Source organism: Mesoplodon densirostris, chromosome 17 (genome assembly GCF_025265405.1).
Source record: "Mesoplodon densirostris isolate mMesDen1 chromosome 17, mMesDen1 primary haplotype, whole genome shotgun sequence".
NCBI classification, from domain to species: Eukaryota; Metazoa; Chordata; class Mammalia; order Artiodactyla; family Ziphiidae; genus Mesoplodon; species Mesoplodon densirostris.
In genome coordinates this window covers 24,719,520-24,735,430 of record NC_082677.1, presented here as the reverse complement: position 1 = coordinate 24,735,430, position 15,911 = coordinate 24,719,520, and positions in this window count along the sequence as shown.

The following is a 15,911-nucleotide window of genomic DNA, read 5'->3' as shown; positions in this document are numbered from 1 at the left end:
ATTTCCTTGGACTAGTTTCTTTCTCTTAAACATTCTGTTTTCTTATTGATTTGTATAAGACCTTTCTATATGAAGGAAATTAGGCTTTTGACTATTTTCCTTGGTATGCTTTATTTTTAACTCTGTTTACAGCTTTTCTTCTGTATAAAAGTTTGAATGGAGTAAAATCTATGAACTCTCTCAAATTTGTTCTTTTCTACCTTTGGTGACCTATAAAGAACATCTTACTCCACTCTAATAATAAATGAATATTAATTTATATTTCATTAAATATTTTTTTGTTTTTCTTTTTCACACTTTAATCCATTGGAATTTACTCAGGTGTAAGATATCAGGTGTAAGATGGGGATATAATGTTATCTTTTTCTAAATGTTTCAATACCATTTACTGAATATCATATATTTTCCTATTATGTACTTTTCAGGCAAAAGTACTAAATTTAGTCATACAATTCAGTCAATAATTTTTGGATTATCCAGGTCAGGGTCTTCTCTTCCTCCTCTTTTCCCAGTGTTTTTGATTATCATTTCCAGAAAGTAGGCAGAGGTATATGGTTGCCTTTATGTGGGTCTGGAAAGGAGACCAAGGTAAATGACCCTGCCTGTGTCTCCCTCCTCCTAAAGGACAGATGCTCCTGTGAATGAACACAAACGGATGCTCCCCAGAGAGGTAATGATTATTAAACCTCACAATTGCTGTTAGCAGTGTGAGGCTTCTTGTTGAAATCTAAGTGTTATCAGTGACTCAGCAGACCCTTCTATTGTAAGGTGTGTGACTTCCACGGTGTCATAGCCCTGAGCAAGTCCTAGCTAAGACACCTACTTTGAAAATACAGAAAACCTGTCCCTTTAACAGATTGAAGCCCTGAACCTAAGGCATCTTCCTCCCCTCTCGGCTGATACTTTGTGAACAGAGTAGGCAGGTGGTTATGCCTGTCTCTTTCTCAAGAGTGGGAGGGAGCCTCAAATTCAGCTTAAGTTCTGTCCCAGTAAGCACTAAAGCCACAAATTTATCATGAACATACATGCTATATGGAATGTTTGAAGGTGAGAATTGCTATGGAAAAAAGCAGAGTAAGGTATGTGGGAGACCCAGAGTGTCCTGGGAGGGAGGGGCAGGTTGCAATTCTCAACAGGGTGGTCAGAGTTGGCCTGTGGAGAAGGTGACATCTGAGCAAAGGTTTGTAAGACACGAGCTTGTGAGTCATGAGAGGTTTTGAGTAAAGAACATTCCTGAGTAGAAGGTCCTCAGGTAGAGCGTGCTTAGATATTTAAAGTACAGCAAGGAAGAGCTTCTGGGTTGGTAAACATGTGGAAATTCAGGGAGGTGCCTGGTGAGGGCTTGGGAGCTCCACACCCCTTCTCATATACCTTGCCCTATGCATATCTCCCCTCTCGCTGTTCCTGGGTTATATCCTGATACAAGAAACCAGTAATCCAGTAGAAATAAATAAATAAAGTACAGCAAGGAAGAGCAGTGTGAGTGAGGGGGAGGCAGAGGGAGAAAAAGCCAGAGAGTTAAGGAGTGGGACCGAGAGCACGTCATGTGGGGTCTTGAAGGCCTACATTCAAATTATGGAGCCACCACACCTCGTTTTTATTGTTGTTGTTTTTTCCCACAGTCCAAAGACTAAATCTTAAAAACCAATTCATAGAGCCCTAAAATACTTCACTTAAGCAATTTATGGAAAGTCAATCAAATTTGCAAATAATGTTTTCGAATGCAGAGTAGGCTGGATATTTACAGTAAAATAATCCAATGTTGTTAAGTAAGCTAAATGTATTCTGACGAGTGAGTTTGTTGTATTACAAATGAACTTATGTGAATATAATTCAATAAAAAATAATTCAAATGAATAATTTTGCTATATTATATATAAACTCACTAAGTTAAATCTATTTAAGTGAAAACAACTTTTCTAAACTCTAAAAATATTATTAGGGGTGGAGGAGAGAAGGAAATAGACAAGATAGAAATATACATGTTGTATATGGCTCTTTCTTAACTTCTTTCTCACAGAACAAACAGACAAATAAGTAAATTAAAACTGAAACAAGGAAATGACAAGAAATGATGCTTGTTGGCATTTTGTCACTTCCCCGGGAATTTTTATTTGCTTATTATTTGAACAGGTAGTATTCTCTGAGGCCAGAGCTCAAAACCAGGAGTCAGGCATGTATAAATGTCACTAGATCTTTGATTTTAACACATTTAAGAGCTTTAAGTGCACGACTTCACTTCTAGTCTTGAATTTTTTCTTCAGAAAAACAAAAATTGAATTAACTCTCTGTGACAAAGTGCTTAAGCGTTGATAACCTGGAAATTTTTTTAGTGAAAGATTTTTTTTTAATTTTAAAATGGTTGCTTAAGTCATATTATAAATATTGATTATCAGTGCTAATTTATTCAGCAAATATTTAGCAAGTGCTAAGGTAGGTGGAAGTAGAAGACCTTGTGAAGAGCCTGAGAGAGTGTGGTAGACAGGCAGGAGATAAGGGAATGGAGAAGTATAAGAGGAGCTAAGCAAAGAGAAAGTTTTGAGAGGACGCAAGAGTCCAACAGCTTTAAATATTGCAAAGAAATCAAGTATATTAATGCTGTAAACTGTCCAGTGGATTTGGCATTTAGGAGTTCATTGGGGACTTTATTAAAAATGGTTTCCATTGTATGTGGTGTTGTAAAGCACTCTCACATGCATTTTTTCATTGTATTAAGTTCCATCTGTTGCAGTACCTAGAGCGATACCTGACTGGGTCCGCATTTATACACAGCACATACCAGCTAGGTCAAGGCTGAAGTTTGAACTCACTGGGTAGGTGCAGTTATGTGGTACCTGCTATCCTTGCCCACCTCTGCTTGCATCACTGACTTACATGGAAGCCAGGAGACTCCTGAAGAGAAATAAAATCTTGCTTCTACCTGGACTGTAGACATAGACGTAGGCACAAGGAGAACTGATGTGTGGGTGAGTTATAAGCGTAGGGGTTATGAGGAGAGGTGATAAATTACTAGAAGAATATAAACCCTGTGGCAAAGCCCACCATAAAAGAAGGAGTCAAGCACGATGGGAAGAGAGTCAGAGTCAAAAGGGAGTGGTGGCCACAATATGAATGGTCTCAACCAAGACAGATAGTTTGTGCCCTGAGGGGGAGAAGCTGTGTGTAAACCAAAAGACAGACCTCACTATACTCTGGAACACCTCTGTACCCCATTAATCTTACTGTGGGAGCCCTGTAACAGGCTATCACTCAGGTGGAAGAGAGCCACCATTCACGTGAGTATGCCAATTTGTCTTAACACCACGAGGTTTGAGAAGATCTGCACCTTAGAAGGGCAAGGGCAGTGTCATCAGCAGAGCCTGGCAACAGTCAAAGAAGGCAACAACTTGGACTGATCACAGCTTCCTTGAAGTACCTTCTAGGGACCTCCCCCCAAATTTTGGGAGAGCCGAGTAGAACTTTGTAAAATGTGGAACTTTCTGCCTGATTGGATGGAGGCCAGAATCAATGTAATTCAGGTTACAAAGACAAGACAGTGAAACAGACTTCATCTCAAACTTCTAGGGAGGGAATAATTTCCTGAGCTTTGAAAGAACAGAAGAATTCTCAGATTTTGTTTTCTATTTCATACCATGTCATATCATATCATGTCTATTTCATATCATCTTTGAAATTTACACTTAGGTTTAAAAACTTATATACAAATTGTATATGACAGCCTCTAATCATTTTCATATTATTTATTATAGATCTTTCCTTATTTTAGAGTTTTAAATTTGGTTTCTCTCCCTTTTGGCCCAGTTAATCCTGTGGTTGAACAATTTTGGCAACACAGAAAAACCAACTCTTTCTTCAGTTTATCAATAAAATTGCTTTCTAATTTTCCAATATGTTTATATCCTAGCTTTTTATAAAATCCAGCTTTTTTTCCCACCTCTCCTTTGTTTCTTTGTGTTTTTACAGATTCTTTTGGTATAGGAAAGGAAGAAAATTAACATTTATTGAGTTCCCTACTATGTACCAAGTTTCATTATAGATTGATTATGTTTATCCTTTAGTATCATTTTCAAACTTTAAATTTAGTTCAGAAACATTTTTCTCACTTTTTGTGTTCTCTTCTTGTATTTTAGATATCATAACAATAACACTTTACTTAAGGTACTTAACTACCTTTGCTGTGATAGTCATCAAAATCACTTAAATTTACTGTTCCTCTCTATAGCTCTGATCTTTTGTAATTTATTTTGTAGATGCAGATTGTGTTCAAATATTCCTTCAGGTTCTGTGTTTGCAAAAGACTTTCTTCTGCCTTAAACACAAACAACACCCCCCCAAAAAAGCCCAAAACAAAATAACCAAACCAAACCAAAACAAACAAACAAACAAAAAACCCCAGGGCCATTAGGCCATTATGATGAATTTGCAGTGAGAATCAAGCATTTTCAGCAGATCTATGATAATTTTACTCTTAGGGCTTGCTTATGTCCTCTTTATTGTATAAGTTTAAAAAACTTCTACTCTCAGGATTTCCCTGGTGGCCCAGTGGTTAAGGATCCACCTTCCAATGCAGGGCTCGTGAGTTCGATCCCTAGTCAGGGAACTAAGATCCCACAGGCCACAGGGCAGCTAAGCCCTCGCACCACAACTACTGAGCTTGCACGTGTGCCACAAGGAAAGATCCCACATGCCGCAACAAAGATCCTGCGTGCTGCAACTAAGACCTGAGGCAGGCCTCCCTGGTGGCGCAAGTGGTTAAGAGTCCGCCTGCCGATGCAGGGGATACGGGTTCGTGCCCCGGTCTGGGAGGATCCCATATGCCGCGGAGCGGCTGGGCCCGTGAGCCATGGCCGCTGGGCCTGCGCATCCGGAGCCTGTGCTCCGCAACGGGAGAGGCCACAACAGTGAGAGGCCCACATACCGCAAAAAGAAAAAGAAAAGAAAAAAAAAAAAAAAAAAAAAAAAAAAAAAAAAGACCTGAGGCAGCCAAAAAAAAAAAAAAAATTTTTTTTTAATGATTATTATTTTTTGTGGTATGCGGGCTTCTCACTGTTGTGGCCTCTCCCGTTGCGGAGCACAGGCTCCGGACGCGCAGGCTCAGCGGCCATGGCCCACGGGCCCAGCCGCTCCATGGCATGGGGGATCCTCCCAGACCGGGGCATGAACCCGTGTCCCCTGCATCAGCAGGCGGACTCTCAACCACTGCACCACCAGGGAATCCCTTATTCTTCAGATCTTTAAGTGATAGCTCTCTCTCCTCTTCATCTGTTTCCGGTAAATATCGTATGCTTCTGTAGTTCAAGAGTTTGACAAGTACACATCCAGGAATAGTCCTCCACATACTCAAGAGAGACTTCTTGTTCTTTCTTAACTGAGGACAAGTTATTTTCAATTATCTCTTTCAGTACTCATTCTAGAATTTTCTTCTCTTTTTCTCTGGCAACACTGTTCACGGATTCAATTGGAGAGATCCGTTTCTTTGGGCCTACAGGTTTCTCTTGAATTTCTTTAAATTTTAAGACATCTCTCTTAGGATTTGCTTTTCTATTACTGTTGAATTTTTAAAGATGCCTGCTGTTCTCTTAGTGAGCTTAGGATGGAGGAGGCACCTTGTGTTCTCTTCCTCATTCAGTGGAGCTCCAGATGACCAGTTAATAGTTTCAACCTCCAGTTCAATAGAAAAAATGTTGTAGACTTTGGAGGAAACATTACTTCCTTGAGAACTGTGACCTTAAACCAGCAGAGCCTAAAGTTGCAGGCATACAAAGCAAATATCTGTGAGTGGGTTCTTACATGTGAAAGTGACCCAAGTGACTCCCTTTCCCATACCTTGATTCCCGGACCTGGCATTCTGGCTGTGAGAGAAACATCACCATATATTGATCACTGGCTCAAAGCATGAAAGCGTGGACTCCATCCTATAGGACAGCATGCCAACCTTGTACCATTTCAGCATTCTCTAAGGGGCCTCTAGATGATGGGGACTTGGTGAGATCAGTGAATTCCATGGACATGAGCCCATTGCACCACTAGTTTGCTGTAAAATTAGTTCCTTGGTCAGAAGCAATTCCAAAATTGGTAATTCTCATTGAGAATTCATTTTGGTATATAGTATAAACTATGATTCTAAAAGCTCATTTATAGTTTACCAGAGAAAATGACTTCATTTATACTGTCTCAGTTTCCTCTTTGTTATCATGTCAAAATAAAACAAAAGGAAAAAGATGAAGGAGATGACAAAGAAGTGTGAGATGCTCTGATTCTTTTTATTCTCATGAGAGTATTGGTCCTTCTTCCAATTAGTAGCTTAAAATCTATTTGCTTACCTAAAATATGTTAAATAAGTTGGTTAAATAATCCTCAGAAGATGCAGAAGTAGAAATCTTTTTTTTAAACATCTTTATTGGAGTATAGTTGTTTTATGATGTTGTGTTAGTTTCTGCTGTATAACAAAGTGAATCAGCCATATGCATACAGATATCCCCATATCCCCTCCCTCTTGCACCTCCGTCCACCCTCCCTATCCCACCCCTCTAGGTGGTCACAAAGCATTGAGCTGATCTCCCTGTGCTATGCAGCTGCTTCCCACTAGCTATCGATTTTACATTTGGTTGTGTATATATGTCCATGTCACTCTCTCACTTCGTCCCAACTTACACTCCCCCCCCCACGTCCTCAAGTCCATTCTCTACGTCTGCTTCTTCATTCCTGTCCTGCCCCAGGTTCATCAGAACCATTTTTTTAAGATTCCATATGTATGTGTTAGCATACGGTATTTGTTTTTCTCTTTCTGACTTACTTCACTCTGTATGACAGACTCTGGGTCCATCCACCTCACTACAAATAACTCAATTTCGTTTCTTTTTATGGCTGAGTAATATTCCATTGTATATATGTGCCACATCTTCTTTATCCATTCATCTGTTGATGGACACTTAGGTTGCTTCCATGTCCTGGCTATCATAAATAGTGCTGCAATGAACATTGTGGTACATGTCTCTTTTTGAATTATGGTTTTCTCAGGGTATATGCCCAGTAGTGGGATTGCTGGGCAAAAGTAGAAATCTTAAAACAAAAACTTCTTCAAAGGAGCTTCAACTTTTCTATATATTATCGAATGGATATTTGACAAATATAACACTTTGGTACATGATTTATTGGGTAAATTGATATTTGGTTATATTGATTGATTGAGTATACATGGTATATCATATATAATTTTATAGGTTGGTTTTGTGCATGAATATATACTGGTTATCTAATCTACAGGTATATAGATTTGGTTATATTGATTGATTGTATAGATGTAGATATTTAGAATTTTTTTCAATTAACTAAACGTTCCTACTAGTTTACTTCCAAACCTTTTTGTGTGCATGTATATGTGGACACACACAGGGTTTTCATTGTTTGTTTTAAATAAGGCATCATACTGTACATATTGTCCCACAAATTGCTTTTAAATATATTAGGGACATCTTTGCATGTTAATGTCTACAGATGGATGTAAGCATTGGGGTTTTAGGATTTGCATTGATTTTATAGATCAATTTGGGGAAAATTAACATTGTATGTAATATATGTAGTATTATATATTAAATATTTGTATATATAAATATTATATTTATATAATATTTAAATCTTTTCATGCAGGAATAGGATGTATCTGCATCTTCTTAAATGCCCTTTAGCTAAGTTTTATAGGTTTCTTCATATAAACCTTACACATTTCTATTTACCCTAGATATGTTATATCTTTTGTTCCTGTAATGAATAGGATTTTTTTAATTTGTTTTTTATTGAAGTATAGGTGAATTACAGTGTTGTGTTAATTACTGCTGTACAGCAAAGTGACTCAGTTATATCCATATATTCTTCTTCATATTCTTTTCCACTGTGGTTTATCACAGGATATTGAATATAGTTCCCTGTGCTCTACAGTAGGACCTTGTTGTCTATCCATTCTATATATACCAGTTTGCATCTGCCAATCCCAAACTCCCAATCCAACCCTATTTCACTGCCCCCCCTTGGCAACCACCAGTCTATTCTCTTTGTCCCTGATTCTGTTTCAGTTTCATAGATAGGTTTATTTGTGTTATATTTTAGATTCCACATATAAGTGATATCATATGGTATTTGTCTTTCTCTTTCTGACTTACTTCACTTAGTATGATAATCTCTAGTTGCAACCATGTTGCTGCAAATGGGATTATTTCATTCTTTTTTATGGCAGAGTAGTATTCCATTGTATATATGTACCATGTCTTCTTTATCCATTCATCTCTCGATGGACAATTTGGTAGTTTCCATGTCTTGGCTATTGTGAATAGTGCTGCTATGAACATAGGGGATGAATAGGATTTTTTAAAGTACAACTGATTATTGCTATTGGTTTTTTAAAATAAATTTATTTATTTACTCATTTATTTTTGGCTGCATTGGGTCTTCGTTGCTGTGCGTGGACTTTCTCTAGTTGTGGCAAGCGGGGGCTACTCTTCATTGCGGTGTGCAGGCTTCTCATTGTTTCTCTTGTTGTGGGGTACAGGCTCTAGGTGCGCGGGCTTCAGTAGTTGTGGCATGCAGGCTCAGTAGTTGTGGCTTGCAGGCTCTAGAACGCAGGCTCAGTAGTTGTGGCGCACGGGCTTAGTTTCTCCACAGCATGTGAGATCTTCCTGGACCAGGGCTCGAACCCGTGTCCCCTGCATTGGCAGGCAGATTCATAACGACTGCACTACCAAGGAAGTCCCTATCAAATGGTTTTTGAGGGCATTTATTTTGAGATGATTTTGATTTTGAAAATCCAATACCAGACTCAGTCATTATCTTTGGATCTTCATATTACTGGTGTGCAATTGCCAGTTGTAAAAAATGTCATATTTGTTGAAGAAGACCTTTAAAATCACTTTGATTAATTTTAAGATTAGAGATGGTTGTGTATTAATAACACCCGATTGGTAAACTGTGCCTATTATTGGAATTAATTCTATTGAATTGATGTATAGAAGTCAATTGATTCTTACAGAAGTCAAACTGAGAATTTTAAAACACAGTAATATGGAATTAAGACTGATTGTTTTTATGTTTCTTCCAACAAATGGTAAAGCCATTATATATTCATGCAGAAACTAAAAACAGCTTTATGATCTTTACAGAGCATCTGCCAAAGTAAATTATAAATACCCCAGTTAAACTTTGAAATTATATTGGAAAATACCATAGTTATGTACCATGGCTGACAAAGAGGAAAAATTATTAAAAGTGTTTAAATACTTCTAAACTAGATACGAATAAAGCACAAGCTCCTAGCTCTAACACCTCGGGAGAAGGGAGCAAAAGGAACATGTACGGAGAATGGTTAGAAGGACTAAGCAAGGTGGTCTCCAAATACCTGTCCACAGGCTAAAGCCAGTTCCTTCCCGGTGTCCTCTGGCCCACAGCATCCTTCTCATATGGATCTCTGACTGTTCCGGGCTATTAAAGGCCTGAGCTGGGCAGCCCCAGGCAGAGAGTTCTTCTTGTACCCTGACCAGCCAGACACCTGGCCTCATTCTCTGAGGATAAGATGGAAACAGCAGCTAAACTTGTGGCAACTGTTGTTCCTTAGCCTTTCTTAGTTCAGCCAGAATATTGCTGGATTGTGTAAGAATATGGCATCGTTGCTCGACATTCTTGATGAACTGTTAAAAACCACACTACTAGAACAAGTTGGACATTTAAGCTTTCCTTCCTTACTGAAGTGTCCAATAAAGATGCCAAAGTCAACAAACTTATATAAAAAACACTTACATAAAATGTGTATTTTAAATTATGGTGTGATTTTTCTACATTTGAAAACATTTTGCATCTTCTTAAAATAAGGTTGTCTCTTCCTAAATATTTTTATATTAAAAAGACCTTTCTATTATGAAATGACAGTAATAGTAGTTCTTTCTGCACAATTATTTACTTACAGTAATGATCAGTACTAAAATGAAGACATAGAAGATGCTATGTGAGCTTATGAAAAGGGGTCCAGGAATCAGGGAAGGTGTTCTCAAGGAAATGGCATAGCCACTGGCTTCATTTAGGCAGAATCTGCTATATCAGTCTGTTTACCAACCTAAATGATGGTTATTAGAATTAAGTGGGATGGCATCAGGGAAATACAAGGTACCTATGCAAAGAGAAAGGGAAATTTGGTTTAGGATGTTTCCTAGCTCTGAAATATATTCTTTCCTTCTCTTTCTCAGTGTTTCTCTCCTTAACTCCATGGTTTTGGCTTCTCCTTATGATCTCTCTGCCTCTTTCTTCTTTTTCTCTTGTTCTATGTAAGACAATGATCTAGAGAAAAAGGCATTAATGGAAAATAAATTTCCAAACTATCAAGGCTAATGAATTTAGAATACTGTAATGATAAACTACTGTAGCAATTGAACAAATTATATGGCTACTTGGTAATGACGAATTGTCTTCATGGTGGAGATTTTTTTCTACAGAAGGCAGGCTGGGTATTATTCAGAGGACAGTAGCAAGGAAAAGATAGAGGAGGTGAGCTGACTTTGTTGCTTGCCTTTATTGAAACTGTCTGGAGGATAGAGGAACCTAAGATGTTCTCTGATGCCATGTTTATTAACTCTCCCTGGGCTGATGTAGGATCGTATCTCCCTTCGTTGCCTCCTCTAACTTACGTGTATTTCTGAATGAAAATTGCCACTCCCCACACCCGCACATACACACAGACAACAAAAGTCTTAAGCAGACATGAATCTCTGATGCCAATTGACTGGAAAGGAAATCTTTTTGTTTATAAAGTCATTTTATTTGTCAAACTGAAATAATAGGCAACTCTCTTGGATAGGGTTCTTGGTTGCAAACAAATAAACAAAAATCATTTACATCTAAAGGAATTTATTAAGTTGAAAACATAGCCAGTCCTGGAGGCTAAAGAATTGAATTCCAGGTAGGAGTCCCAGAACCTCGCTGCAAAACTGGCTTCCCTAGTGAACAGCGGCTTCTCTCAGGCTCAGGAACTTGCCCAATCAGAAGCCACCATCAGAGCAGCTAACACACACCACCCTGTCTAGGCTTAGACCCATCCCCCAGAACAAGCCAAGATCAAAGTCTCCTGGGGGGGGGTGTCTTATTGGCAGAACCTCAGTCACAGATCTGAAGCCAAGAGACCAGAGAGGCTGAGAAGTGGAGCTTTGTGGACTTGACTTTGGGAAGGAGGGTTTACAATATAGAGGATTATCACACTGTGGAGAGGGTTCAGAAGACTTTGAGCAGCCTTGAATGGCAGCTCTCCACTACAACTTCCTCCACATTGATCTCTCAATTAAATATTTCTCTGGTTTATGAAATTCCAGAGTCTGGGAAATACAGTGAATGAATGATAATCTAAAAAAGGGAGCATGGGTGAAGCTAAATTTTTAAATTTGTTGTGTTGAATACACAATAAAGAGCTTGAACTTGATTCAGTAGATGATAGTGTGTCATTGAAGGAGCAGATGAATGTCACTGGAATTCATATTTATACATAGAACCCTTCCCCTCTGAGGATGGGATGGGAAGTAATGTTGTGTACTTCCATAGACAGAACTAAAATTCTGTGCTTTAGCCAGTTTTCTCCTTTCTCTATCTAGCTTTATCCACATTGCTTTCACATGACCTACTGCTGGTTATCTGCAGTAGTGGTGAAATTCCACCCGGTCACTGTGGGTCACCCTCAGATAAACAGTGTTTTGATGTGTGAGAATTGTGGCTTTTTAACTGTGAATTGCATGTGCCTCTGGGTTGGTTGCCCCAGCTCATGCTCCTTAACTTCTTACTGTTTTCCTACCTTTGCTAGCATCTTCGAGCCAATCCAGGACCAAGGAAGAAGGCAATGTTGTATTCAACTCTGGGAATGCCTCTGGCTTATCAACAGTCTCTCTGAACTTGCTACTGCAAGTTCACAGGTTAGTTCTAGTCACAGATCTCTGTTCTCTGTAATTATGTGGGGAGATAGAGAAATGAGCAACAAAGCCTGGCTTGGCGATCTTTGTGGTTTGACAGCAGGACCAAAGGAAGTCCCTGTGGATCTTAGATAAGCCTAGATTGTGGCTAAGGATTTCAGGGTCCCAGAGTGGTGAAATCCATCAGTGATCAAATACAAAGGAATGGGCGGACTTGCCACATTGCAAAAGTAACTTCTTCTTGGACAGAGGCAAGACTAAATTAGACCATCAAAAATCTAAACATTAGCCTTACTGAAGAGAAGTATTTGATAGGCTGGGCTAAGGGGAGTCCGACTGGTACAGAAACAGTGGGACATCTTTTGTGGGCTGGCAGAGCAGCAGGGGGTGTTACAAATGCACAGGGGGCTGTCTCCCAGGAAACAGTCTTAGCTTTAGACTAGACTTAGCTGAAGGAGAAAAGGATCCAGAGGGGTGGTGGCTTGAGATGTTAGTGGTCAGGCTGGCGTGGTGAAAGGGGGAAAGAGTGTGGACCTGGGTCTGACTGCTTTGCAAGATTTAACTGTTCTGTGCTCATGACTGGTGACTGGACTCAATGTGATTTATAGAGGCAGAGGGAAGATCAGAGATGAAACTAGAATCCCTGCTGAAGAGGGGTCTCAGGTCCTGGGAAGGGTGAAAGGTGCCCTCTGAGCGCCGTGGCCAGAGAGACATAGCAAACTCATATGTGGATCTCGAGCAGCTGAGTCCCCTTCTCATGGGTCCGGGGTCCTAGGGGGATAACTCATGGGCAAAGGCACAGGTGGGCAGCAGCCTCTTGGAGGTATAGGCAGGGCTCTTCGTTGCTGTACTGATCTCCTCCCCTCTGACTGACCCAGATCAGGGGAATGCTGGCCCTCGTTCTCCTTCCCCTCTCTGCACTGGGGGTGGGGTGTGGTGGGAGTGGACACATAGACTCACACACACTCACATACACGGGGTGGTTGGAGCATCCCTCTATGACAACACTAGCCACAAAGGTCTAAGATCAGAATGACATTCTCTCTTAACACAGCTTTTCCTGCTTTCTCTTAGGGTCCTCTTTTTCTCAGGGCTGTTAGGAGGACTGATAGGCCGGAGGGTCCCTCCCCGACCTGGGAAGGCCTTAGTGGGCGACCTAAGCCAAGCAGTATCATTCAATATTGAAGAGCATAGACTTTGGAGCTAGGCTGCTTGGGTGAAATCCCAGCTCCTTCTTCCTACCTCTCACCTCTACCTTCTCCTCATCTGTAAAGTGCAGAAATCATGGTACCTGGCTCCAGTGGTGCTTTGGGGTTGAAACGAAGACATATGTGTAAAATTTTTATAACAGCCAGTTATGACTCCTAGCAGGTGTTATACAAATGTCAACTTTTAGACATTGAGACAAAGTATTCATCCAACAATAATTTATTGAGTATCTACTATGTGTCGGGCACATAAGTACTGAGAATAAAGCAGTGAATGAGACCAGATCTGTCCTTACGAGATGCTTAAACATCCTAGAAGGGAGGCAGTTAGTAAACAGATGAAAGAGTAAAAAGACAAGATAGTATTAGGCTGTGATAAGTGCTGTGGAGAATATAAAAGAGGGTGAAGTAACTGAGAGAGTCTGAGACACTACTCTGGTTTGAGTGGCAGGGACAACCTCTTAGGGGAGATAACACTGAATGAAAAGGAGCAACCCCGTGAAGACTAGGGAAGGAGCATCACAGACAAAAGGAACAGCTTGTGCAGAGTCTCCAAGGCAGGAGGATGATTGACATGTTTGGGGAACACAAAGGACAATGTGGCTGGAGTATAGCGCATAGAGGGAGAGTGGCATGGCATGAGGTCAGAGAAGTAGGCAGGGGACAGATTTAAAGCACCTTGAAAATTTTAGCATGTTAGCAAGAATTTTGGATATCTTCAGTGTGGTATTTGAGGCCATTAGTAAATACTAAGCAGATAACTGACATGATTTTATGCTTTAAAAAAAGTCATTCGGGCTTCCCTGGTGGCGCAGTGGTTGAGAGTCTGCCTGCCGATGCAGGGGACACGGGTTCGTGCCCCGGTCCGGGAAGATCCCACGTGCTGCGGAGCGGCTGGGCCCGTGGGCCATGGCTGCTGAGCCTGCGCGTCCAGAGCCTGTGCTCCGCAACGGGCGAGGCCACAACAGTGAGAGGCCCACATACTGGAAAAAAGAAAAAAAAGTCATTCTTTCTGCCATGTTGAACATGGACTGAGTAAGAGGGGCAATAGTGGAGAGCAATAAGGACACTGGTGCAGTAGTCCAGTAAGAAATCATGGCGGCTTGCACTAGGGTCAAAGCAGAGAGGGCTAGACATGGATAGATTCATTTTGGGGGTAAAGCTGTCAGCATGTGTGATGGATTGGATATGGGGGTTGAGGGTAAAAGAGGATTTATTGTAGGTCTTTCACTTGAGCTGCTGTGTGGATGTTGGTACCTTTTACTGGTGTGGGGAAATGGAGAGAGAAACAGGTTACAGGCGAAGTCTGTTTTGGATATGTTAAGTGTCATATGCCTATTAGATATCTAAATGGAAATGTCAAGAGTGTAGGTGGATATATGAGAATGGAGTTTGGGGAAGAGTCGGGGTTGGAGATAGAAACGTAGATGCCATCAGCATGTAATTGGAAGGTAAAGCCGTGAGACTGAATGAGAATCCCTGGGAAGAGAAGAGAAATGGCCCTGGAATTGAGCCCTGGGACACGTCAGCATTCAGAGGATGAGCAGAGGAGGAGGAACCGGCAAAGGAGATGGAGAAGAAGTGGCAGGTGAGGAGGGAAGAAAACTAAACAAGTGTCATTTTCTGCTTCTTTGTAAACATGGACGTCAAGAGAAGGACATAAGTCCAAAAGCAGGGACTGGTCAACTGTGTAAAAGTCAAGTATTGTTGAAAGGCTAAGTTAGGTGAGGACTGAAAAGGGTCCATTGGGCTTGGCAACGTGGAGGATGCTGGAGAGCTTGACAAGACTGGCTTCTGTGGTGGGGAAGGGCAGAGCTGGATCGTACAGGAGTTAAGGAGAGGTTGGGGACTGGGGAAGTGGAGGGGGTGACTATATATATATATTTTTTTGGACTATTCTTTCCTCACCATTAGGGTAGTAAGAAAAGAAGGCAAGGAAAAGCCAGTTTGTTTTTTCAAGGAAGAAAGGGCAAAAGAGGCCTGTTTTGGTTCTCAACTGTAGGCCTGCCTCAGCCTACCCTGGCTCAGCAAGGGACTGCATCACGGTTTGGGACAAAGCCTCACAGTAATTCGGAGGCACGCTGTCCCCTTCTGCATTTTCTTTATCTCTGAAGAACGCTTGAGGAGAGCTGGCCTCGGTGGGCCCTAGGTTTCTGTCACAATCTATCTGCTTCTCTCTCAATTCGCTGAGAACGCTAAGCTACAGTTATCTTTACTACTGAGAAGAAACTGTTAGAATATTAATTTCATAAATCACCACTTCATTTTGAGGCATAGAGTTGTTCACAGCTAATGACCCTTTACCTTCAATCCCAGCTTTTGGAAAGCCTTTAATCTTGTTAATGATATGTTTCAACAAATGAAACGACATGACTAATTCTGTGGCCTAGTCGCTGACTGATTCCAACAGGAAATTTCTCTTTAGGAAAGTTCACTCTGTAGGTACACTCATCTGATGTCTAGTCATACATAGGGTGTTTTTTAGACTGTGAGGCAAGAATATGCTATTCTAATAATATGCCAGGTGAACCTGCAATTGTTTATACGCTTTGATTTCCTTATTCAAAGCCGTGCTTTAAAAACTACATTATAAGAACTTGTGTTTGAAATAAGTTTCCAACCTTGTCCCCCACCCCCTCCCCAAAGGGTAAAGCCTGCTCCAGCTTGTATTCTTACTCCACCCTGGAGGAAACTGTTAATTTCCAGATCTTTCAAGATGCCAGACTTGTTAGTCAGAGGATTTCCAAGCTTGTTCAAAATACCTCCCTCC